The sequence below is a fragment of the Thunnus thynnus genome, chromosome 21 (genome assembly GCF_963924715.1).
Source record: "Thunnus thynnus chromosome 21, fThuThy2.1, whole genome shotgun sequence".
NCBI classification, from domain to species: Eukaryota; Metazoa; Chordata; class Actinopteri; order Scombriformes; family Scombridae; genus Thunnus; species Thunnus thynnus.
In genome coordinates, this window is record NC_089537.1 from 5,583,878 (window position 1) to 5,611,335 (window position 27,458).

Consider the following 27,458-nt stretch of genomic DNA (forward strand, 5'->3'; position numbering starts at 1 on the left):
TTTTTCACTAATTCGAAGTGTCCAAATGACAGATCCTATCAACATTCCCCACACACATATAGCTATAAATATATACACACATACACACACATACACAATGATTTAGCTCCTAGTTTAATGCAATTTTGTGGTGCTGTATGAGCTGCTCTGTTTACTGAATGAGTTATTCATACATTTTATTTCCTTGCAGGTACGTGGTGAAATTGATGGAATATGTGTCAAATCACTTTCTGACATCTGCTCATATTCATCAGCCTCTAAGTCCTTCCATTGGTTCCTTCATTAGAGAGGTGACACAAAACTCCATCAAGACTTGATATCCCCCTAGCACCTGAGTTAAATTGGATTTTAAATAAATGTCAGAGAGAGTTTTACATTACCATTGGAGAGCACAAATGTAAGTTTGGTATCAGGTTCGAGGCAGAAAGGCACAGTTTGTGTAAGGTGATGTCACATTAGGTTTCTCCACCATCACTTACCAGGCGTGCAAATGGTATCAGGTTTAAATGTAACAAATAGAGGGTGGGCGACATGGCCCTAAAATAATAACACAATAATTCTGGGTATTTCTGCGGAAATGATATTCTTGACAATATGAAAAAATACTCCTTGCAGGAATTTTTGTCTCTCCTCGTACTCAACCGGTTGCTTCTGTCTGAGATGGTGGAATAAGTTTGTTGTATTGCCTCCTTTTGTTGTTTTCAGTCTTCTTGCACTTCTTACATATCACTGTGGTTTGTTGTACATCTGATCTTTTGTAACCAAACCATTTTCCACACTACTGAAGTTGTTCCCCTTTCTTGAACCAACTCCTCCACCGTGGAGCCGCTACTTTCACTTTTAACCATGCTTGTTGTTGCTGTGCGTAACGGTATGACGCCATTACAGCAACAAGTCGGATTATTGTCATTATCAGAACGATACAAAATATCACACCCCTAGTAACAAGTCATGATTTTAATATTGTATTGTATGTGTATGTGGTCTAACTGTTTGGTGGCCTCTCATTTTTTGCTTCCAAAACATGTAGTACTTAGTTCAACACCTTTCTAAATACTTACCAAATTAATTCCCTAAAACATACTTTCTGTTCTTATTAATTTTTCACAAAAATACCATGAACTTTATAATTGAAATGATGTGGAGAAGTGAGTGATATTTGACTTACTAATGGACTTACTGTATTGGAGTCCTTAAAATTGACCTATTTCTTGGACTGATTTTTTTTTTAACCTCTTAATATTGGATTAACCTCTAAAACCTACATGGACAAATAATATTTTTGCTAATTCTGAGCTTATTCTTACAACGTTTATCAAGTGTTATATATTATATGACTCAAGGGAACCTGCCCTTTCTTTCTGGTGCAGTGTAAAGTCACCATCATGCATTACCTTTGTGTGAGCACATCATATTTGACAAAAAAGGAAATATCAAAGTGTTATATGTCATTCGAAAATAGAAAACCTAATCTGTTGATATATGAAAGACTGCAGTTGTTTATTTTTTGTGCAGTGAGTGCATACAGTGACTTGAGTGAAGCCATACATTATTATTGGACCTATAATAACCCTATTCTTGGATTACATTCCCACTGCGTTTTATATTTCTAATAAATGTTACAACCTTTTGTCCAATGTTTGTAACTGTCATTTTTCTTTTTTTTTATAGTGAGCTTGGTCTGGGTTAGGAACTGTGGCTGTTGTGGGCCTTTAAAGCCTGTTGAGACATTGTTTGGGCTATACAAATAAACATGAGTTGGCCGGATTAGTCAAGGACATTATGTTCCCTTGAAAAATAGAATAATAGAATAATAGAAAGTGAAGTGAAAAAAAAGAGGAAAAGCACAAAAGAGCTGCTGATTAAACATGTCATGGCCAGCTCAAAACCATGACAAATAGCAGGAGGTGACACAAGAAGTTAAAGCAAAGAAACCATTCATTTATTTGAAATAACTAAAAATGTCAAAATGCTATGAGGGGTGGCAGCCAGTAAGTCGGTAGTGTTGGCGTGTATGCATGAATAATAAAATAGTGAGTGGAGTGTTGTATGGAAAATGGAAAAACAAAGACAAGGATGGGGAGTGTGGAGCGTAGGGAGCAGAGTTTCCCCTTTCTCTCTCGCCCAAAACAACAAATGGGGTGCACTCTGATAGTACTGGGAACACTGGGGCCAGGTGTTCCCAATTAACAACAACCTGACCACACCTACTGGGCATCTGCAACACAAAACACAAAGACAAGCAGTCAGCCCAACAGCCAAAAGAGGCTTCACACAAAGGAGACCAAAGGAAGCAAAGGTGACATAATAAATATTGAAAACAATACAAATAGGATGATTTGGATACAGTATTTAACAAGTGGTTATGTCTTTAGTGTACATAAACATGTACAAATACAATAATGTTGGAAAAAATGAAAGACAATGGCACAAACTACAACCAATGTCACTCTGCTTATTGGCTCAAATAATATCTGGCTTCCTGTTGTTCAACAGGTTGTTCAGTAAACTAATCAATTTATATATACATTTATATCCCTAACCATTGCTGACATTTCACTAAATATGTTTAGTTGGTGGACTGAAATACATTCCATATTTCCAGTTATACAAAGATGATTGGCAAAAAGGTCAAGCTGTGATGTCAAAATGAAAATTTGATACCTAAAAATGTATAGGACTAATATAAAATTGTATATATAGATACTTAATGAGCTAACATGCATTGACTCATAAGCGAGCCCTCCACAGATACATTGTCAGCTTTGCTCTTCTGAAAGGCCAGTCCAATCACACGATTTTCAATGGTTTTATTTCATGTCAGTAACCGTGGCAAATGCATACTCCCTATTCTCAATGTAGGTGTGGAGATTGTATGAATTACCTTTTGATGTTTCAGCTCCTCTGATCCAAAAGTAATTACTCCGTAAACCCTCTAATAATTAGAACAAATTAAAGTAGAGTAAAGAATGAAAGTGGGAAAATTACATTTGGAACACACTAATTGGTCCTCTCATAGAGCTGTTTTAAAAAAAAATAAGATTGGAGACTGAAAGTAAAATGTAATACCACTATGTCTCTGCTCCTTATTTTCTCAACCAAGAGAAGCAACCTTTGTGATCAAAGCCGGGCAAGAAAAAGCAAAAGCATGATCAATATCTGAGGGTAGTCACCTGATCAATTTCTCTCTGCTCTACCGCTTAAGTATGTTATTTTCCAAGAGAGAGCTCATGACCTGATAGATTGGACAGACAGACCATCCCTATGATGGCCACCTGCTCTCACAAAACTCAGACTTTTTACGCTTTTTTTTTCAAGAGTTGCAGCAAAGTGCAAGCAACACTCAACAACTCTTCAGAAACTATACCTCTAAAAAGGTATGTTATAAGAACACTGTGGGCAATATGTGTCATTTTTAACATACATAATAATTAGAGATGTTGGGGGGGAAACTTAACACAGGACAATCAAATTTTATACACATGTATTACTATCTCAAACTACAACTAAACACTATTATCAAAGACATAAAAAGCAAGTTTATAGCTGTCATGTAAATTTGGATAAAGAAGAAATTGTTGGACTAAATAAATATTGACCAAAATGACCAGATACTCTTGCAGCCATCATTCTCTGTGAGGCCAAATCAGATATATTGTAACAGACTTAGAAAAAAAGTAATTTGGCAAATATCACTCAATATCTTACAGAACCATGGTCTTTTAAGTGATGCTCATGGAGCATTGATCAGTACAGGAATTAAGCAATATGCTACTATCCAATAGAACAAACTGAGCACACAATGTTTTTTTGTTTTTTTTATTCATCAAATTGGAAACAATCTATGTAACTGGAAGTGGGAGGTATGCAAACTAGTTCACCGATGGCAGGGCCATGCTGGTTCTATAATGAGTCAACAGTCCCAATAATTACATAAATCATGTGCCATGTTATTTTAATTCTTAGTCATTTTGGCTTTTAGCAACCAAAGTTGTAATTATCATCATGTAATTCTTTTGGCATGATATGGGTACCAGTTCCTGATTAAATACATTTTTTTTCTGTTTTGCATAATGCTGGTAACACATTTCCACTTCCTCTGTTCATTTACTGTCAAAACAAGTCATCTGTGTTAACCCCTTTATCAGCTCCCCACTCAGCACTGCTGCAGATAAATCCCTCTCTTACACTTTCACCATGCTGCTTATCACTTACTGCGCCATGATGTGGTCACAGTGAAAAAAAAAAAAAAATATATATATATATATATATATCTTGTCAAGTTTAGGTCATTGCACCAGATAGCCTGCATTTGAAATATGTGTCCTAGATTTACTTTATTCATTTATTGTATCAAAAATATATTAATAAATTTAAATAAGTCTAAGTGACTAACCAACCCAGTGGGTAAAGGTTACTTATGTTTATTGATTAGACAATCAACTACTTACATATTATTATTATTATTATTATTACTTATTTCCCTTGTTTCTTCCGGTGTACATGCACACATACCTATAGCTGAGTGGATGTGTTGGGGATAATATGTAAAATTGTATTGTTTTGGATTGTACAAGCACATGGACATATGTTTATGTGGGGGCATTCTGTTGTGCATGTGTACATGCATGCATATCTGTGTGTGTGTGCATGTAGAAAGGGTTACTTTTAGGGGTGTGTTTTTTTTCTTTCCCCTCACAGACACTGTAAATACATAGATACACAGTATGTGTATGAGTAGATTACTGTGGTGCATGCATGTCTGCACACGTGTATGTGTTTAGATAAGTCTGTGTGTGTGTGGATAAATCTGTAGCTACTGGGAAACACACATATCTGTTTATTATTATATATCTTTTTATTGAATTTAAGCCCAATGGGCAAGTTGGACGGTTTGGAGATTTGGTCGGGGAACGGGTAACAATCAGCAGTTGTCACATCAAATCAGTTTTTATTTATATAGCTCAATATGACAAATCAAATTTGCCTCAGGGGGCTTTAAAGTTTTGTTACATTGTTGTTTTGACAGCATGATGTAATATAATCCTTCAACATGCTTATATAGTATATTTAAGTGAACTGTTATGCATAAATCTGTCAAAAATATAGGGATTACTCAAACAGAACAGATTTGCTGCAGTTCATTGTCATATGTGATAGGCAACTGAATATTTTGGGAGTTTGAACTGTTGGTCAAACAGCAATTTGAAGGTGTTAGGCTATGGAAAATGATAACGGGCAAATATCACTATTTTCTGACTTGTATAAACATAACAACTAATCGATTAATCCAGAATAGAACTGGCAGATTACTTGAAAATAATCACTAGTTGCAGCTCTAGTCTCATGATTCATTTCTTACTGTCTACTCCAAGTAGCACTTGCACACTGTCACAAAAACAGATTCCACTCACAAATAAATTATCTTCTTACACAATCAAATCAGCGACATGAGTCATGCCCATGCTAACTGTCTGATCTTCTCTTTACTACAGGCCAACCACTGTGAAAAGCAACACCTCCTGTCCAAAGCATTGACTTAAAGAAAGACCAATGAAACAGAGTGCATTTACAAATCAAATGTACATATCCTGCAAAAGTCACAGAGTTATCTTTGAAGAGTGGGATATTGTTAGCTTTGTAAACCGTGATGGATTCCAGTAATCCCCTTCCTTCAAACCACCTGTCACTTCATCTTCTACATTCAGTGTATGCATGTGAGCATTTGTGTGACTCGAGTGTGGCACAAATAAAAACGAATGGCTTATGAGCGGCTTCCTGTGTATAATTGCACAAGCATCATTATTGTAAACACACACACACAATCAACTATTTCAGCATGCAACATACAAACAAGGAAAATAAAGCTTTTACCTGCGCGTCATTTTCTATCCATATACCTTTATAATGAAGACCAATTAAGGTATACAGGCTGGTAACCGGCTCGGCAGAGGCAGGATGAATACATTCTGACATGCCTCATAGCACCAGGATAATTAGGTGAGCTGGATGCAAGAGAAGGGGTGTGCACGTGTTCGACTGCAAGGAAGGAATTGGCACCGACCTTTTGGAGGTAGGTATGAGATTGGCAAGAGTCACCAGAGAGAATGTTTCCCACAGGGCAAAATAGCTACGGGCATCTAGAGCCACTAGCAAGATGCTTTTGAAAAAGAATGCTAATACTACAGAAACAAGTCCTGTTGGCTTGCTGGCAGAGTCTCTTAAAGTAAGTGGGATTGTCGCTCCAGGTTACGCTGGCATTTTTCCTTATTTATCAATAGTTCACAAATGTACAAATTCAGTTGGGTTGAGTGGTGAAATCAAACATTTATATAATAAAGCAAATATTTTTGTTATTCTGTAATAAAAACAGGATATTCAAGCAAATTAAAAAGAAAGAAAAGTTACATGTAACTTTTCAAATATTAGTTGAGTAAAACTAACAATTAGGTATGCTTCAACATTAGAAAGCCTAACTTAACCCATTTAATAAGACAGTCAGATGCACTGTTAGACGTATGTATGGCATATTGATTGGCTATGAAGTCCTTTAGGTATCATTCTGGGGCAATTAGTACCACCCTTTTCATTCCACTCTGTTAACAAGATGAGCTCACTTTGTCTTACTGTTGTCTCCACAAACTTACAAATAACTTGTGAAATACTGTTTGAATCGAATCTATACTCATCAAACTGTTTTTTTTTTTGCAAAGCCTGAGTGCTTATTTTGAGGTCTGAACAGCCTTCATTTGAGCAAGATTATGGCAGATAACACCAGCCAACATAAGTCAAAAGACTCTGAGAAAAGCAGCAACTTTGTATGAATGAATGAACTGAAGTTGCAAAAACAGACAGTATGCAAAACGTCAGGGAAAAGCAAGCGAACAGTAAAAATTGACAGTTTGCGTGGAGTGCTGGAGAAGCTGATCTCAGAAAGCCAAGATATCCTGAAGAAGAAAGAGCTAGAAAGAAAAGACAAAGAATTGCAACTGGATTTGGAGCTTAAGATGGGAAGTCTGAGCTTTAGAATGGAAATGACTGAGCTGAAAATGGGTGAAAAACCTGTTCGGAGGAAACGATTTGATGAAAATGTCTCGCTGGTAATAATTTGGTTACGACAAGACAATAATGAGGATTTGATGGCTCAAGTGAAAGATTTGTTGCGTTAAGGCCTTGTCTGCGACCCAATGCCTGACCCTGTTGCTGCGGAACGTATCCGGGCGAGAGGACGCAAACCAGGGTTGGTTAAGGTGGAATTATGGTTGGTCCAGGGAGTTTATGTGTCATCGGAGAAATCGCATGCGGAATGGCTCCTCCAGAAGGATTTTTACTTGGCTGAGAATAGCCGACTGGTCAAGCACACCCCCATGGGAGCTGCATCAGGGGACAGGCCGGTATGAGAAGATCATGCCCAGTCTGTAAGTACTGAACACTTTCTGTTAGTCCATTGGAATATTAACGGATGGGCATCAACAGACTGTTAACTCAGAAAAGTACTACTTCATTCCCTTGAGCCAGATTTCATCTCTTTGAATGAAACGCATTTATCCTGTAATTCAGTTGAGCTTGATGGATTTACTTGGTTTGGACATAACCGCGTGGCTCACAGGAGAGCACTCAAAGCCTCTGGCGGCGTTGGTATTTTCATTAAGAACATTATTTTTGACCAGTTTTGTGTTAAAATTTTAGATAAAGCACATGGTGGAATTCTCTGCTTTATCATATTCCTTCATCATTATTTCTTGTTATTTGTCCCCAGAAACCTCAACATGGGGTCAGAATGCAGATCTATTTTTTTTAGCCACTCACTGGCACTGATGTACTCCAATGACGTAGACTCTGTCTATATTTGTGGTGTCATGAATGGTCGTATTGCAGACTTGAAAGATTATGTTGATGCAGACGACATTTCTCCCAGAGTTGCTTTGGACACAGGTGTGAATACACATGGGGAGGCCTTCGTTGAATTTCTAAAAGATTTTAAATTCTGTGTGCTTAACAGGAGGTTGAATCTAGAAACTGATCATTTTACTTCTATTAGGGGCAAAGCTGTTGTAGACGATATCGTGACACCACATATGGACCTCAAAACACGTCTTGAATTTAAAGTTAATACACCGTCTGATCATGGGGGGTTGAATCTGAAGTTATGAACTTGATTGATGATGGTAGTAGACTTCCTGACCATTCAGCGCTGTGTTTACAATTCCAAACAGGAGAATTATTTACCAGCCATAATATTATAGGCTCTCAGCAACAAGAAAAGCATTTCTTGAGGTCACAGACCAACTGGAAAATGGCTGGAAAACAGGAGAATGTTGATCACTGTTATGACCAATTTTGTGAACTTATGTATAAGGAAATGGATAAATACTGTGTAGTAAAAAAGGTTATGTTAAAAGAAGCATTACAGAATAAAGGAACCATATTGAAATGACCAATTAAACAAGTTACCGGTTGACTTGCGCTTAGTTTCTGAACTGTAAGGATCAGAATAAAAGGAGGTTTCGAAAAACATTAATTTAAATATTGTCAATCTAATTTTGATTGAAGGCTGAAGTTTCTCAAGAGAGGGTTTAAAAGAGGACAAGCTCCCCAGTTAGAGCATTTACAACTTAATAATCCACAGCAATTTTGGAGGGGAAATAAATAAACACAAAGTTGATTCCAATGGAGATCTTAATGGAAAATGGTAAATCATCTTTAGAGACTGATGAGATATTGAAGAAGTGGAAAACAGATTATAGCCATCTGTATGCGTGTAGTAGTTCCTCATTATTTAATGGCAAATTCTTAAATGAAATTTGTAGAGTAAAATGTGAGCTTGAAAACAGGATGAGTAATACAGCACTTTGCCAAAATCATACACTGAATAATGAGATCGCACTAGAAGAGGTGCAGAAATTGGTAGATAAAGCTAAAGCAAATAAAGCGGTGGGTGTAGAGGAAATCCCCAACGAGGTCCTTAAAGCCCCTAATTTGGTGAACATTTTACATTGTCTGTTTCAAACACGCTTTCAGAATGATATTATTCCATCTAGAATAAATCTATCATCAAAATCTATCCCTAAATCTGCAAAAGTCGACCCCAGAGCTCCATTAAAGGTATCTGCTTGATCAGTGCAGTGTATAAATTATATTCAGGTATCCTCAATAATAGACTTAATAATTACTTTGAGACTCATGGATTATTGGTGGATGAGCAGAATGGCTTTAGGAAAAGCAGGGTATGTATTGATCATATTTATGTTATATCCTCAGTGGTGAGAGTAAGACTATAAAAAGGAAAAAAATACATTTACTTGTTTTGTTGATTTCAAGAAAGCCTTTCACTGGATCAATAGAGACCTCTTAGAGTATAAATTAATATATTCTGGTATTGATGCTTAATTTTATAACGCCATTAAAGCCATGTACAAAGCCTCGGTTTCATGTCTGCAGTTAAATAATTTCAGTACTGGGTGGTTTCCTATTCCATCTGGAGTGAAGAAGGGAGATTTACCTTCCTCTACATTATTTGCCTTTTATGTAAATGACTTAGCTAAAGAACTAACGCAGGTCAATCTAAGTATAGCGATTGATAATATGAATGTACGTGTTTTGTTATATGCTGATGATACTGTGTTGGTTGCAGAGACAGAGATTAATTTACAAAAACTGTTAAATATTCTGAGTTTATGGTGTAGTAAATGGAGACTGACCATTAATAGTGACAAAACACAGATTATACATTTTAGAAAGTAATGTGAACAGCAGAGCAACCATATATTTGAATTTGGATCAAAGCCTCTAAAGTATATTAGTTCTAATACATATCTTGGTTTGGTTTTTAATGAAAATATGTGCTGGCAGAATCAGCGGGAGGAGCACAAGGGTCTGTAATGAATAAAATGAAATTGTGTCCTGACCTCAGTTTTTCAACTTTCACTAAACTTTATGACTCAATGATCGGCTCAATTACATTTTATGCTGCAGGGGTGTAGGGATTTTTAAGGATGCCCCCGACAGTAATGCCATCCAGAACCAAGCCATGAGGTGTTTTCTCTAGGTGCATAAATTTACTGCTAAGCGAGCTGTCGAAGGTGACATGGGATGGGAGTCATGTCTTGTAAAGCAGAGAGTTGAAATGGTGGAGAGCTGTGGAACCGTCTTATTCAGTTGCCAGAGGAACGACTTACCAAAAAGATCTTTAACTGGGATCGAGCACATAATTATCCTCAGTCAAGAGAGGTCACTGCAGTATTTTCATTTTCTGATTTGAATTTCTATTTTCAGGAATAACTTGCAGTGTAATATTAATACAGTCAAACAGAAACTATTAAAAATCTATGAGGAACAATAGAAGGAGGACATTTGTAAGAAACCAAAGCTTAGAAACTACATTAAAATCAAAGGTGGTTACTACAGAACCATATATAAAATTAAATTTACAGAGAAGTCAAAGGTTCCTATGTGCTCAGTTAAGATCTGTTACTTAACTGCTGGCAGATATAAATGTATCCCTGAAGAGCAAATTTATGTGGTTTTTTGGGTTTTTTGTTGTTGTTGTCAAGGATGAACTTCATTTTGCATTTCATTGCCCTTTGTACAGTGACTTGAGATATTATTTGTTGAAAAAAGATCCAACTGAAAAATTCTGATTTGTTTTGGTTATCCGGAGCTGATATGTTGAGCTGGCTTTTAAATATGGAGATTTTTGTATCAGCAAGATTTATAAAAGATGCTTGACTGCTAAGACAGAAAACACTGTATCCATCATAGCAGGGTATTTCTTCCATGTAAACTGAATGTTCTGAAATGTTTTGTTTTTGAATCTGTGGAACTGTACATCATGATTTCTCATGTGGCCATCCTGGTTATTACTGTTTGGTGTCTTGTAAGCCCATAAGGGCTGGGCATCAATCGATCCATCCACACCAAATTAGGCTTTGGGGGTCTTTTTGAAGTAATCGTGATTTCATATCAGCACAGGGGCTCATGACCAGTCAGCATTAAATGATATAGCTGCAAACATTAGAGGTAGCTGAATAGCTGAGTGTATTTTAATGGTTTTTGCATATTCTTTTCCTTTTTTCCTGTGTGCAGTTATTTTTGATTACATTAGAGCAAAATCATGATCAAAGGTGGAAAACACATTGTGACTGTTGGAGATGTCAGTGAGTTGCTGAAAAGTGAGGTTGTAGTATATATATATATATATATATATATATATATATATATATATATATATATCATAAACCATGACTTTCCTATTTCAGCTGCAGGTGTTGATCTCACTAGTGACACAGTCCAAATTGTACTGCTTGTCACACTTGTACACCGTTGTGACTGTAAAACGTCAGTGTGGAGTCAGGATAGTAATTATTGTAATGAATAGGAAATGTCTGCTTGATGGAGCACTGGAGATTATGGATTGTTCCAGCAAATGTGAATATGTGAATGTGCACATTCAGTTTATGGCCTCTTTCTCATCAGCACCAAAGCCCGATATCTCATCCTCGCTCTAACAGTGAAGACCTTATTGTCCTTCTTGACCACAGATTGTACCGCCCTGAGACAGAACACTATACTTGGGTTTTTCCATTTCCCAAAAGTTTTACATATACTTCTCATCTCATGTGGGGAAAAAAACATATTTCTAATAACTAGTAACCTGTCACTAACTTTTGTCAAAATAAAACAAAATCAAACCATAAACTAGCCATTTTAAATTTGTTCAGTGATGCTTCATTGCCCTTCAGCAGTGAGCAGATCTTATGATTATTTTAAAACATTTGGAAGTTTCTTGCTAGAACAAAATAATACTTATCATTAGGGCTGCAACTAAGGATTGTTTTCATTATCCATTAATCTGTTTCATTTCTTGACTATGAGATTAGTGTTTTGGTCTATAAAATGTCTGCAAAAGGAGAAAAATGTCCATCACTGTTTCCCAAAGCCTGAGATGGTGTCTACAACCCAAAGATGTTTATTATTAGAAGACTAATGAATAATAGAAGACTGAATTAATCAGAAAATATCCATATTTAAAAATCTGGAATAAGACATTTTTTTTAAAAAATGATTCAAAACCATTAATTATCAAATTGTTGGCAATTATTTTACCTAATTATCATGTTATGTTGTTTTTATTAGATAACTTGATATGTTGTTATAATGAGAACATTTCTTGTTTTAACACAATTCGCTGATTCGCTGAAACAAGAAACTTTTGTTATACAAGATAAAGTAATGTGTTGTTGACACAACATGAAAAATTTCATGTTACTAATTTGGTAATTTGGCAAGTAGTAACAACCAGAAAAAAAATATTGTCATAACATGAAAAGTATTTTGTTAACATAAGAAATTGTTCTTGTTATAACTAAAAAATAAGAATTGCACAAAGAGATAGATGGATAGATAGATGCATTAAGCCCACAGTCCACTTGACTGTGTATGATTAGACCACATGGCGAGGTCCATAAGATGGATTATCCAGTATTTCATCACACACCGAATGTGACCCTTTATTATATGCCTTTTCCATATTAAATTTCAAATTACATCCTGTTAATTTGTAGATGGAGCATATTAAATGAAACCTTGAAACCATGAAGTATAGAGGTTGAGACCAAGAGATATCACTGTATTTAATTTGGCGAGCCAGTGGCCTGTCTGAAATGAATTAGGATTTTAAGTCAGCAGTAAGTGCGTAATTGTGTTTCCTTGATACATTATCAATCAGTAAACTGAAACAAGATCAGCTGGTTAGTTTTTGATTGTAATACATTATCAATTGGTTTGCTGCTATTGAAATATATGATATTGTTACCCATCTAAGCAAAGGTATTTTAAGGATATTTCTCTATACTCTGATGATTTAACACCTGGCATGTACATATACAATGTATTGATACTGTAGATATTTGTGGTAATATGAAGTTTATCACATGCTGCACTTTGAATTGCCTTGTTGTTGAAATATGCTCAACAAATAAACTTGCCTTGCCTTGCATCAGTAAGATGCTGGCACTTGAAATATTTTAGCAATTTGTAGTATTTATCATAACATGGAATTTGTTTTCACCATTGTAAATTAGGGCCATCTGCTGACAATGTTGTTTGGTCGGCTTATGTTTTTAATTAACAAGGACCTGTTGTACATTAAATAACATTGTGGGTTATCACATTATGTTTTAGATATTTAATGCGCGTTTCAGCTATGGAATTATTCACCCGAGAAACACCACTGGAGAGTGACAGCCACTTTGTCAACTGTTCTCCTCCCCCTGCGGTCAGGGTTGTCTTTTTGCATTGCAGACTTGGCACAAATAGTAAATGGCAGAGCTACTTGAAGCCAGTGAAGAGGCAGAAGGATGGTACAGTAAATGTTAGATTCAGGATGGGACAGGCACTGTTACTGTCAGATAAGCGGAGAGCTGAAACCGTGGCATGCTAGCAATCCTCTGGGAATCGCCTGCATGTCAGTGAGGTGAAAAAAAAAATTGGGAACAAGGAAGAAGGAAAAACAGGCCCACACTGAGCCTTGAGACCATTATGGGTAGAGGCACTGAATGGCAGCTGGATAATAAAAGGCTTGTCAAAGACTGTATTTGATTAAATATAAATATTTTAAAGGGAGTAATTTGCTCTGAAATACAATAAAAGAGCAGGATTGTATACCGTTTCGATTTTTTTTCCTCCTCACTCTGCTTTTGCCAGTTGCCTCAAGAGAGGCAACATGGCAGAGAATAGGCTACATCAAAAAATCAGATAATTCTGTCTCTGTGCACTGACTGGTTTGCTGAACGCTTGTGTCAGAAGAAGTCTGTATAAGTCTGAGGTCTCTTGACTGCCTAGCAGATGCCCCATTCTTGAGTAGTGGCAGTAAACATCGGCAGCATTATCAAAGGCCTCAGCTTGCCCTGCTCTCCATCAAGTCTCCACTAAGCTAATGCCTGCATCTGTAATGTCCCAGAGGCGGCCTTATCTCCCCCGGCCACTTGGATTCATTGCCAACCTCCAGTTCATGGCAAAGCTCTGATCTGAAGACAAGCTAGTTGTGTGCCAAGGTGGGCAGCAGAAAAAAGTGACCTCCCGCCACCAGTACTCATCTCTCCCACTCACACCATGCACGCCAACAGCTCCCCAGCACACGCTGACTGTGGGAACAAATGCAAGAGTCTTTGTAGATTACACTGTGCTTTTCCTGTGTGTTGTCTCTCAATTTAGAGTCCTGTAGCGACTGTGTTAGGGTCAGAGTTTATTATTACTTGAGTAATATGTATTTACATGATGGAGTGTACACACAGGTCCACCATAAATATAATCTAAAGAAAAATGAAGATTTAAACACCTGCAGCGTTGGCGTGCCACAGCTGGATGTGCTAATTGCAACAACATATTGATATGTTTATGACATATAAAACAACATATATTCAGTTTTAAATGACAAAAGCCATCTACCTGTCATAATAATTATGACTGTAGCAAAGGAGGAATAATTATAGAGTGACTAAGTCTGCGTAGGGAGGAGGTCGGGGTGGATGGATAGGTCAAGATCGCTGTTCATTTCCCATTTTCAAACTTTTAGTGCTGCTGATGGTTGAAAATTACATTTAGACAAGTAGCCTATTTTCTTCACGCTGGCAATAAAGAGAGGCTGTCCAAATCCACTCAAAGCTTTCCTGCCACAACAGGTTCACACACACACACACACACACACACACACACACACACACGCACACACGCACACACACAGGACAATATTTCAAAAGTTAACCTTTCAAAAGTCCAGCTGACCACGAAATGAAAGTTGTGGTGCTGGAGATACATATAAAAATTGATTTAGTTGCTGCATTTATTGTAGAGCTTACATCAGGCTTGGTATTTATCGGCAAACATTTACTTTTAATGGATTAAAATGTGAAAAAGTAAGATCACAGCATTCCTAACTTTTAAGTTTGCTGCAGCCAAGCAATGAAATAAGACTTCTGACATATAATTCTGATTTTATTCTCATGTACCGTCTACATACTAACATACCCACACTGGCATTGTTTAATATTAAGACTTCAATTGCAGACAACAGCACACATCTTAATCCTGTTGAAAAATCCACCGATCTCACTGCAGCTGAGCCCAGGAGGTTCCTCTGAGGAAGGACTGAAGGTCAACTGAGCTGCTCTTGACTCATGGCCTTCGTGTTTAATGTTCAAAAATCAACACTGAAAAATTCAACACACTCTGTTTTGGGCTGAAATGTATTTATTAAAGTACACCAAAATATATAAAAAAAACACAGAGAGGGTGAAACTGAGGTAGGAGAGGAAATAATATTTAAACCGTCCTCAAATATTAAATCGATGTGCAATTATTGACTAGCATATCAAATGAATGTCATTCGGTATCCAGTCTGGTGGTCTTTTGATAGCTACAGGGTTCCATTATTTATTCATATACTTGTATTAATACTGTCATCTTTGCTGCTTTACATGTAAGTCAGAGGAACGGAATGAGTAGATTTTCTTGAAAGAGATCAAGTCACTACACCCAATATTACATTTGATCAAAAGAGAGTTCATCATTGACATAACATAAGCCAAAAAATCTGTCCCTGATACCTAAAAGATCACCTTTTTAACAAGTGACTGTATGGTGATTACTGGTACATGATGTGATATCAGAGATTATAGAAACCGTTTTTCAAAGTGTGTAAATCACTGTCATCTTGATTTGCCATCCTGCTTAATTAACATTACAGCCTCCTGCAGTCAGAAACTGTGGTCCAACTCGCTTCATGTTACCGTGTTGATGTAGATAAAAAAAGCTTCTCTGCTGACTTCCACACTATCATTATCTTTGCTACTTTGTCTAGTTCGCTCTGAAGGTGCAACTCGATATAACTGAACAAACACAGTTATCATAATTATCTGGTGTAAAGAAAAATGACTTCCAAGTCAAAGAAAGGTGAGCAAAAGAAGAAAGATAGGACTGGCGAAACACGGATATGGCGGTGCTAGCAACAATGCTAACAGAATATAAGGCCTCACCCCCAGCAGAGTTTGATTCAGCATTCGCAAAGCTTGAGGCGACGAGATGACAACAACAAATGTCATCTCTGGAATTGCATGCTGACACGACCAGCCAGAACGTGCAGAAGGCAATGCTGAGCTAAGGATTAAAATCACTGACCTTGAGGGTAGAAGTCACAGAAACAACATATGTATTGTCGACCTTCCAGTGTACATTGAGGGTCCTTGCCCCACAACATTGTTCCAATGTTTCCATATGTTCCAGACCCGGGAGCTTTTGGTCCGTGAAGTTCACAAACTGAGGGCTAAACTTAAATATAAGGACAACCAAATACACATATTTAAAGACTACAGTTCTGAAATACTGGAACAGCGCTCTGCGTACCAAGATGTCATGATGGAGATGTACAACTTAAGCCTCAAACCTGTTCTTCACTACCCAACCAGGCTCTTCATCATAACTGAAAAAAGGGGAAAAAGAAGGCTCTCCATTGTATTGACGCTCATCAATTCATCACCTCTCCATGACTACACAGTCCAGAATCTGCGAGGGATTAGCCTTGGCTGGAATTGGCATGAGAAGCTAACAACCCTAGTTGCTGTCAAACGTTGGCCAACCAGGGCTCCATAAGGGACGTTTACGTGGTTACATGGGTGGGAGGCTATGGGGAATTACAATGAGAAGCTGAATGATTAGCCGTTAGATAACCAAGACTTCAAAATGGACAGGTGTGAAGGGGAAGCAACAATGTTGTTCTAACTAGCGTTCTGGTAATCCTGTTGAAACTGTCGAAATTTACTGTGTATCTTTTTTGTGGCTTGGACAATATGTGCCACCACTGACCGTGTTAACTATCGGCTACCTAGAGAAGCAGTGTTTCTAAATTATTGCTCTCTCTGCTGCTCTCTAACCCATCAATAACTATTACATTTTCCTTTTGGTTTGCACTTCAGTTCTTTTTATTTTTACTTTTTTTACCTAAGTTTACCTAAGTAGCCCAACCAAGGCACCTTATCTCTATTCATTTATATCACTTAAATATTATTGATGTCATATTTCTTTGTCCATTCCTCTCTTGTTCGGCTATTTAGGTTTGCCTCCGTGTAGGTGTATGTGTGTGTGAGTGAGCTCATGCTTGAGTGTGCTTACTGTGTGTGCATGGGGGCGTGCATAGGTGTGCGTGTGTTTGTGTGTGTGATTGTATGTGTGTGTGTAGTGTGTGTATGTGTGTATGTATATGAGAGTGCTTGTGCGTGTGTCTGCATATATAAATATGGAGGACATATTATTCATGATTATTATCTTAATCTTTTTTATTTTCTATATAACACGTGGCAAAAACAAATGATGGACTAGTAAGCTGGATCCTGTTCCAGAAAAATCCCCAGAGCCACTTGTTCAACTGCTGCTTGTTCATTATATTACTCTATTTTAGGCTTTGTTTTCAAACTACCTGACACTGTTTGTGGGATGTGGAAATGTGAGGAGCTGGGACCAGAAGAGGTCATGCAAGTACAAGAACAAAGCACTGCTGTGCAATGGACACACAAGACATGCTCAGTGTTAAGGGTCTTAGGTCCGGGGTCTTGGGGTGGGCAGAGGATGTGGTTTGTTTTTTGTTTTTGTTTTTCTCTCTGTCTTCTTTCTTTCTGTCTCTCCCCTTATATTTGTCTTGTCCATTTACCCCTTCCCATCCCTTTCATCTTCTTCCTCTTACACAGATATTGAGCCACTTCCATCAAGAGGTATGGCAAACATAAATAACAGTGTTAGATTTATTTCGTGGAATGTGTCAGGGGTGAATTGTTCTACCAAAATAAACAGGATCATGACCCACTTGCAACATGTAAAAGGGGATATATTTTTATCCAGGAAACCTTTGCAATAGAGAACTGGAAAGAATTAAAAGAAGCTGGATCAGTCACTTACTTCAATCCAATTTAAAGAAAGAGCCAGAGGCGCCGCTATCCTAATTCACAAAAAGTTGAGCCTCTTGAAACTTTAGCAGATCCTAACAGTCACTTTATCATTGTTTCGGGTAGATTGCAGGATATACCTGTCGTATTAGCAAGTGTTTGTGGTCGAAACTGGGAGGACGACCAGTTCATAGCTAGACTTTTTTACATCTTTTCCTGATATTGAGAATCACCACATTATCATAGCAGGGGTTTTTAATATGGTCCAAGACACTGAACTCGACAGGTCTTCATCCAAAGTGTCTCCTCTATCTAAAGCAGCTAAGACATTAGACATTGTTACTAAACCGCTTGGATTGTCTGACCCATGGAGGCATAAATTCCCCATAGGGCAGGCATTTTCTTCCTTTTTTCATGTACATCACACTTACACTCACGTAGACTTTTTCCTCCCAGACAATACTCTCAAAAGTTAAGTCTTGCAACCACCATAGCATAGTAATATCCAACAAGGCCCCAACCTCTTTAGACATCAGCTCCACCAGACAGCACAACTCAATTTAATTCCACGCTACTGGCTGAGGACTCATACAAAGAATTTATACACTCGCAAATTGACACTCCAGACATATCAAGAGGACCACTTTGGGAAGCCTTCAAAGCTTACCTACAAGGCCAACTTACATCTTATGTATCCCATTTGAAGAAAAGCGAAAAATCCCATATGGCTGGACTTCTGCAGAAAATTAATGAAACTGATATTAAATATGCAACTGACCTTTATAAAAGGTGCCTACAACTCCAGGCTGAATTTGACCTTGCCTCCACAAACAAAGCTAAGATACAGCTACTACTGGTCTAGGGAACACCTCTTTGAATCTGGAGACTATGCTGCTAAACTCCTGGCTCACCAGGCCAGAGCACAGGCTGCTTTGAGAGTAATTCTGGCTATTAAATCTCCATCTGGGGATGTTGTATCAGACCCAGAGAGTAGGTTGTACTCTGATCAATACACTACAGATTCCCCCCAAGACACAGAAGACTGATAATATTTACAATAATATTGGAATCATCAGCTAGAATAATGGCAATATCACACTTGTTTATTGTTCAGCCTATATCTATCCAATATTCAGTGTTGGTTGAATTACTTTTTTGGTATTTGAAAATAAATGTTGTAATGCAGCTGAATCAACCCAATGAGTGTTCTCAATGCATTGTTTTTAGGGGATTATTATGGCTGACACAATGTATTTATAGATAAATTATTAAGTGTGGCTGTAATTGTTAATAAAATGTAATCTGTAGTGGGACCACATTCTAGACATGGTCCATTCCTCCTCCATATGTGCCCATTACAGGCCAATTCAATGCAAAATTCTACACAGAACCTACTATACTAATGCCAGACTGGCCAAAATATATCTTAATGTCAGGGATTCTTACAATCGGTGCAAACAGTCCGCTGCTAATCTCATTCACATGTTCTGGTCTTGCCTTAAGTTAATAAACTGCGGAAGACCAGCTACATTCTCTGGCCCTTCTTCTTTCTGGTCGAACATATGTGAACATTTGAAACAATAAACCAGGCTTATGATGTGGTCATTGCCCCTAATTCCTTATCTGCCATTTTTAGTGCTCCATCAGATACTGACCTCTGTGTTGCTCTGTTGCGGCGAGCCCTGGCCTTCATGACTTTACTGTCCAGACGTTTGAATCTACTGAAATTGGAGCACACTTCTCACCCCGCACACAGTCAGATGGACTACTGAAGTGCTATCTAATATTAAACTTGAAAAAACTTAGATTCTCTCTCATGGGCTTCATAAAAACATTCCAACATTTCACCAGACAAGGAAGAGAATTGAACAACTCACCTCCCCCTATCTTTTTTTTTCTTCTCTTGTCTCTATGTATTTCATGCTGTTTGTACTGTACCGACTGTTGAAAGATTGATAAATCAATAAAAAGATTTGCAAAAAAAGAAAAGCTTCTCTGCTGAGGTTACGAGCTCACAAGGAGCGGGGTCAGACGTGCAAAATAGCACAGGATGCCTGATCAAATGCGCTATGATTGGCCTCCATCCTCTGAACCATTAACCTTAAAACTGAGTGATGTATACTGCAAAGTCAGATCTTCCACTACTCTATGTGAGTACTTGGGAAGACACAGAAAGAGAAAGTGAAAAGGACTGACAGCCAGTATATACTAAATAATGTAAATTCACACCCAAGTGAACCTTACCAGATGTCCATTTCAGTCAAGCTGCAGATCCTACAATATCAGTTTGAGCTGATAAAACATCTTGTGTTTTCAAATATACTTTTTTTTCTGTTTAATGACCTTTTTACCACCCAGTATATGAATTAATGTTCAGCTTTAATGTTAGCTTTTAAAAGCTGATGCCTGTATATTTTGAGTGAAACTGCCAGAGCCAATATATTTTGTCCATATTTTCAATATCTTTGAATGTGATCATGAACATGGATAAGAATTACAAATACTCAGCATTTACAGAGAGAATTTTAATCCTGGAAGGCAGATGAACCACTGAGAAATAATTCACAGCATAGGGCATTAAAAAAAAAAAAAAAACTCTCTGAACCTCACACAAGTGAATTTTGTAGCAGTTCATTTGGGCAGAAAGACTGCCATGTAAGAAAAACAACAAATGTGTCTTCATGTAGACTGAGTAGGGATGACCTCTGCCTTATTGTAGATTTGATAGCATTGATCAGAGATTTGATCAGTGAACAGGTGAATGAGTGTGAAGTTTATCGCTAATTAGGTACTAAATTTGTTTCATTTGCTTTCATGCTTTCATTCTTCTAGCACATTGATACAGTACAGAAGAGGGAATATTTATAGTGCTGCGTTATGGTACAGCTGGTGAGCCCTCGCACTACAGCAGAAACAATAAGTCAATCAGCAGGAACTGTATCTGCAACTACGTTATTTTTAGGCAAAAAAACCCGACAAAAAACACAAGGCTACTTAGTACTTGAAATGAACTTAGCAATTCCTGGTTCCAGTCTCTAAAATGTGAGGATTTGTTTCATCGTTCATTTGTTTCATCTTATAATAAACCGAATATTTGTGGGTTTTAGGTTATTTGTTGCACAAAATAAGCAATTTGATTATCTCCATGGGATCATCAAACAGGAACATCACAAATGAAACCCTTAAAACTTGGGATGGGATGTCAGAACAGGGGTAGTTTTATTTAAATTAGGCAATGTCTGCCACAATTGTCTGTTTTATCCTTGATCCGAATACAATACAAGAGTCCTGTATAAAGGTCAAAATCATAAATAATTAGATAATATTTAAAAATGCATGTGTTACATGAATATCAACATGGGAATTATACATTAGCCAGCAATGTTTCACTACTTTATTTGCTACATGTATGGTGTCATGTGTATGTGCAAGCTGCAATCTGTCCATGTTTTCATGGATATTTACACATGGCTGAGTATCTCAATTACTACGTGAACGCTAAAGCATCACAAAGTTCAACTGGATCAATTTTTAGTTCACTGAATTCAAGTCACATGATTATCTCATAATGTTAATTTCACCGCTGACACCAACACTTGACATCTCGCATTACCTTATACATCTGGTAAATACATCATCCTCACACATACCCACTCATAAAATATATCAATAACACATCAGTCTGAGTTTGAGCTGCTTGATGTAGCAGAAATTCATCAAAGTCAGCAAACAGTAGAGGACACAGACTGTTTTTCAAATTGCCAAGGATCTGTTCAATGAGCCATACTCACAAGTGATTTATTCTCTCATTTTTCAAGCAACTGTACAGTTTGTAAATGCTCCAAAATGTTTGATCAAACATTCAGATCAGGAAAAGCAATAACATAAATAAAGAGAAAACTGAAGTGTGACAATTCTTTTTTTCAATAATTAATTTATTTCACCAAATAGCCCAGCATGATGTTAAGCAGTAAATTAATTAAGTACTGTATGCATGCGTGAACATACTTTGTGATACTGAAGAAGAAAGCGAATGCTCGTCAGACAACTCGCAATGAAAAATCTATGGTCTCTCTCTAATATATATATATATATATATATATATATATATATGTGTGTGTGTTTGTGTGTGTGTGTTACACAATGGCTCACTTAAACGTTTTATGACTCGTATTTAAAAGAATGTGAGATCATTCAAATGACTGAGGTTCAAAGAGATTACTGTGCTTATGAAGAGCTTGACATATATAAAACCACAAAGAAGCATCCAGAATGACACAAGAACAATAAACAACTTCAGTTTTCTATATAACTGGCCATTAAGATTACAAACCAGGCCTTGAATGTGAAGCTAAGTATCTCCCCTGATGGTCTGCTCTCTAATGGTTTCTGCTTTGTAAATCTTTCTGAATTAAAATAAAGATGTCAGCACGGCACAATAGAAACGTTTGCTGTTCTTTTGTGCCTGAGTGTATGTGTGTGACTCTGTGTGTGTGTGTGTGTGTTCAGAGCAGTGCTTTTAAGCAGTGTTATGGATAGTTTTAATTAGGCAATGCTTAATATTCCTGTCCCCATTACACTCAGATAGTGTTTAAGCTGCAAAATTGAATTTTTAAAATGAATCATTGCAACTGCACCATGCACCAGTGGCACAGATAATTCAAGTTGAAAAATAACTTTGCTGTTTTTCTCCCTGCCAAAGGAGGATGGATAAGCTGCTACAGAAAAAGAGTTTGCACATCACAAAGACAACTGGAAACTGTCTATTTCAAATACTATAAAAAGAAGATAGTGCTTTATATAAGGACATTGTTTTTGGAAGGATTACAAAGCAAACCCTGAGATTGCACCTGTGTTAAAGGCACCACATTAACCTAACAGAGTGATGTATTTGCAAAACAAAACCACCAAACCAACTGGGACTGGCAGGGGCGTCCGATTACAATTCTCATGGTGCTGATTCAAATGTGATTTGTTCGAGTACTGCAATTGGCAGCGCAGGACTTTGACACAAGAGACCAAGGCCACCTAAAACAGAATCTCCCTAACTTTAACCAAGGCTTAGAGTCCCCAAAACATAAACATAAAAAAGATAAATCATGTTTGATTTGCTATGAAAAGATGTCATATTGCAAATACATCTGCAATTAATGTTTTGCAGCAATTATATTTTCCTCAAAAATGTACTTGCTGGTGCAAATTAGTAGTATAAACCTAATTTCCAATTTTCAGGAGACAGGGTTGATACAGGATTAAAGTTAAAAAAGTTAAAAAAAAAAATAAATAAATAAATGTTGGTGGTGACTAACTTTAAAAAATATATTTTTACTTCAACTCTGCACTTCAACATTGACTGGGCAGTAACCTGGCATTGCTTTAACAAGTACATGTTTATGTCTCGTGGGTGGCTGCTGGTGCCTGTGTACGTGTAATGCCACGTCACATTGCATAAATCAAATAGTGTCCTCATGCCACAGATACAGTGCAAATATATACATGCTTGGGTGTTGGAGCTTGATTTATGCAGTGACCATTGGACAGACTCAATCAATAGACAAATGAGTGGAAATTATGGCCCAGTAAGTGAATCTTTTAACTAACCAATACAGGAAATATTAATCAATGGATTTCACAGAGCATTGCATAATATATTTACCATATAGCAAGAACTCATCTTCCTCTTTTGATTAGACTTGACATATTTTTTGTTTGTATTGGTAGGCAATTGTTTGCTATGACATAAAAAATAATGTTGGGCATCTAAAGATAATCATTTTATACTGCTACAGAGCTGCTAAGTGAGACAGTGAGTCCCATTCATTTTTGCCATAGAAGATGTTAGGTGACTCGTGATTGGAGCAGTTTGGATTGGCAGGAAACTCTCATCAGTACAAAACACAGTATAAACAACTGCCTTTGTGAGTATCTGGGTCTGTGATATGTGCGTCGCTTTTGTTGCTAATACAATCTGCAGCTTTAATTAATTTACTTTTGGATTCTGGGTTTATTTTGGATGAATTCATTAACTGTGGCAACGAAGCATTTTCAATTTCACTACAGCTTTGATTTTGCCTGGCTTCTCCTTCATAGCAACGGTTGTCAAGGGTATTGTATAGAATTTAGAGCCCTTTGCCATGCTAAACCAAAGGGGGGAAAAAAAAAAGTTATGCTTCAGAAGCCAATTGTGGAAAATTAGGTACATTTTTCTGTTAACAGAATGCTAAAACCTACTTGCATAGTGTGTTAAAATGACTGCAGCCGATGTGGGAAGTGGTCGTTGCAGGTGAAGCACTTTTTCAGAAGTAAGAGATGCTTCCAACTTTTAACCTTTAGAAAGATGGAGTAGCTTAATGCTCAAAAAAAGTGATCATGTAATCACAACATTCTCAGTTCGGCCAAATACTTTCTGCTCTAGGTAATTCTAATCTCAATTTAATCATATTTTTTAATATTAGTTATTGCAAAATCAATGCATTGGTTGATTATTTTAATTCATTATCAAGAATCCCTGAACTGTTCTTTAATAATAAGGTTTGCAGAGAATGGCATCTATATATTTTTTCACTCTGACTGGTAATGGTCATTGTGAACCTACAGTTAAAAATACCCTGGCATTATCTACATTTATCTACTATACAGTATGTGTTATGTTTTGGTAATTGAACAAATAATTGGAAGGAGTAGGCCACTGGGCACTGCCATGCAAAGATGAAGAAGAACATCAGTAGTGAGGAGAACAGCAACAATGTGAATTCTTTGAAATGTTTAGCCAGATGATCTGACAGCAGATGGAGACAGCATTGCAATTTCCCAGCCCTTCATTAAAAAACCTGTCAGCTGATGCCTCCCTACCTGTTATGTATGTTGATAGCTGGCACATAATGTTCCTGGTTCATGTCACCTTTGAAAAAAAAAAAAAAGCATTTCTCTCATCTGCATGCTCGCCGTCATTTAATTAGCGGAGATGCAGCACGCTAACCCATTACTCTCCCTTGCCTTTATCCAAACTACTCATCATTTGTAACAATAGAAAAACAATAATGCTGTGCACAACATATGAGCCAAATAAATGGTATCTGCACAGGTTCACAGAAACAATGGCCATACACTCTAACATGTCTCATAAGAATGTCAGGATGGAGGCTATTTTATGTTATTGCGATGGGAACAGTTTACATTACAGTAGCACTACAGAATTTACAGAGCCAGTTATATATGTATTCTTAAAAGGAAATTTATGATTAAACTAATTGATTCAAGATTAAATGCCTCTTACAACTGTCATGTTCTTTTATATGTTCTGCTGTACCCTCCAGTATTGTAGGATACATTTGACTACCTAAAAAAATATTAAATTTTTTGCTAATCTTACATTTGATTCCAAACATTTCCAAGGTGCAGCCATTAAATGTGTCCTGGGGTTTAAGGGCATGATATCAGTTTGCATCACAAGTGTGAGTAAATCTCTTAAAACATCTCCAGGTGGTGTCTAAAATGAGGTTTTATGACAATACGCTTCCACTTTGGGGAAGCCTGTGAAAGAAGAGCAGGTGCAGACATTGCTCTGTTTTCTCCAATAATCTAAACTGATTCTGTGAAAGGCTAATAGATGGCATCCGATTTGCATATAAATTATTGAGAAGTCTCTGGTGATCTATGACTCTATCTGATTTAGCAGCGTCGGAACGGCAGGGGAGGAGCTGGAGATACAGTTTGGGGGGGGGGAAGTTTGAGAAAAGAGGGCGCAAAGTAGGGAAATCATCACGTAACATATTTCATCGCCCTGCCTCATCAAAACATAAAGCAAGCAGGTTAAACTGTTGGTTTTATTTGTTTTTCTCACTTGTTCCAATACCTGCACTGAGGATACTGGCCAATGGAAAGTGCTGTTTTATTTCTTCCCTAATGTAAGTACGCCTCACCATGTGGGGACTGAGGCGGATCATTTCTCTGTAATGTAACATGAAGGTCAATCTATACATCAGTGAAGATGTAGGCTTGTGTATATTTTACTTATTTTGTTGTAGAAAGTTTCTACAACTGTGTGGTTACAATTTTATAATGACAGTGACTAAGAAATACCTGTCCCATTTAATAAATGCTGATTCATTTTATCATCAGTTTTCCCATACAGGCTGGATCACATCTTTGTGGGAAATGGTGCAAATATTAATGTTGTTGACTTTAAAAACCACAGCTTTCTAAATCATACACAACTCATTATAATGCGACTTTTGGGATATTAAAAAAAAGGTGACATTATTCTACCTTCCACACAGCTCATTTGTTGAGTAAATCCTAGTCTGTGTAATAAGAGGTATAATGGAGGCAATCCTGCGAAAATGATGAGTAAGATTGCATGAATCATTGTGCAAGTGTCTGCCAGGCCCGATGTAATCAACTGGGAGACCCCAGGTTGTTTGCTGCAGATCTAGAGGCATCAGGAGAAGGCACTGGTAGCTCTTATGCAAATTATGTCATTTTGCATTGAGGTCCGCTCTGTAATTGCTGTATGATTCTCTGTTTTGAAACACAATTTTTCCACAAGTACCCATGTTTATCCAGCATGTATTTGGGTTTTTTTAGTTGGTATTCACATCTCCACATGTTTTCCATATGTTAATGTGTTATAGACATCATTTAAAATGTATACATTTTTGCCACCAATCTACATAATGCAGCATAATAAAGAAGGGAAAAAAAACATGGTTGTAGATATTTTGGCTATTTGGATATCTTTGTCCAAGATATCCAATGTTCAATGAGGGAAAAAATCCATAAACCTGTTTAAAATTCTTATGAAAAAGTTTTTCCTTGAAACTGTAGGAAAATCTGCACCTAATTCACAAACTTTTTTTTTTGCATCACCCAGTGTTATATGCTTCACATGAATGCACAGGTTGTTAAGTTATTAAAACAACACATTCTCTCTCTATTTTGGCTTCACTGTACTTTAATCTGTTATGGATCCAAGCAAGACAACAGATATCCAAATGATAATGAATACAGAGGGCCATCTATCTCCTCTAGTAATGGCAGTTACATCTCTAAAAGTGCTGATCAGCTTATTTCTAAAATGATGCACTGTTAATGGTGGGGATATAATGGCTTTCTTTAGTGTGCCCATTCATTTCAGCAAGTAGTTTAATATATCACTGTATTTTAAGATGTGTGCTGTCGATTTCCTGTTAGCGGTGCCTCATTTATGTTTATTTAAATATTGAAGATCTTTCAACCAAGGGATACATAAGTGGAAGATGCTGGGATGCTGAGCACATTGTCAATTATTCTACTGGCTTTCATTAACAGGGAGTCTGTAACAAAATCAATGACTTCTATTTTAATCATACATGTCTAATACTAGCCTGAAAATGAAGTTTTACTTTGATAAAATGTACTTCGCCAACAAGTAATGCTTAGAAACAGCCAACAATGCTTTCTAAAAACTTAACAGGGCTGGTTTGTTTAGAAATTGGTTGCAGGAAAATTCACTTGTATTTTTTGTATCATCATGCTATTAGCAAT

The 27,458-nt window shown here is 37.1% G+C and overlaps 1 long non-coding RNA gene across 1 annotated transcript; it reads left to right on the top strand.

Annotated features, from left to right (window-relative positions):
• Positions 1 to 1,989: 1,989 nt before the first annotated feature.
• Positions 1,990 to 5,767, top strand: LOC137173591 (uncharacterized). The gene is made up of 2 exons (XR_010925216.1): positions 1,990 to 2,299; positions 5,496 to 5,767. It is a non-coding gene; the product is annotated as an uncharacterized lncRNA (long non-coding RNA).
• Positions 5,768 to 27,458: the final 21,691 nt, after the last annotated feature.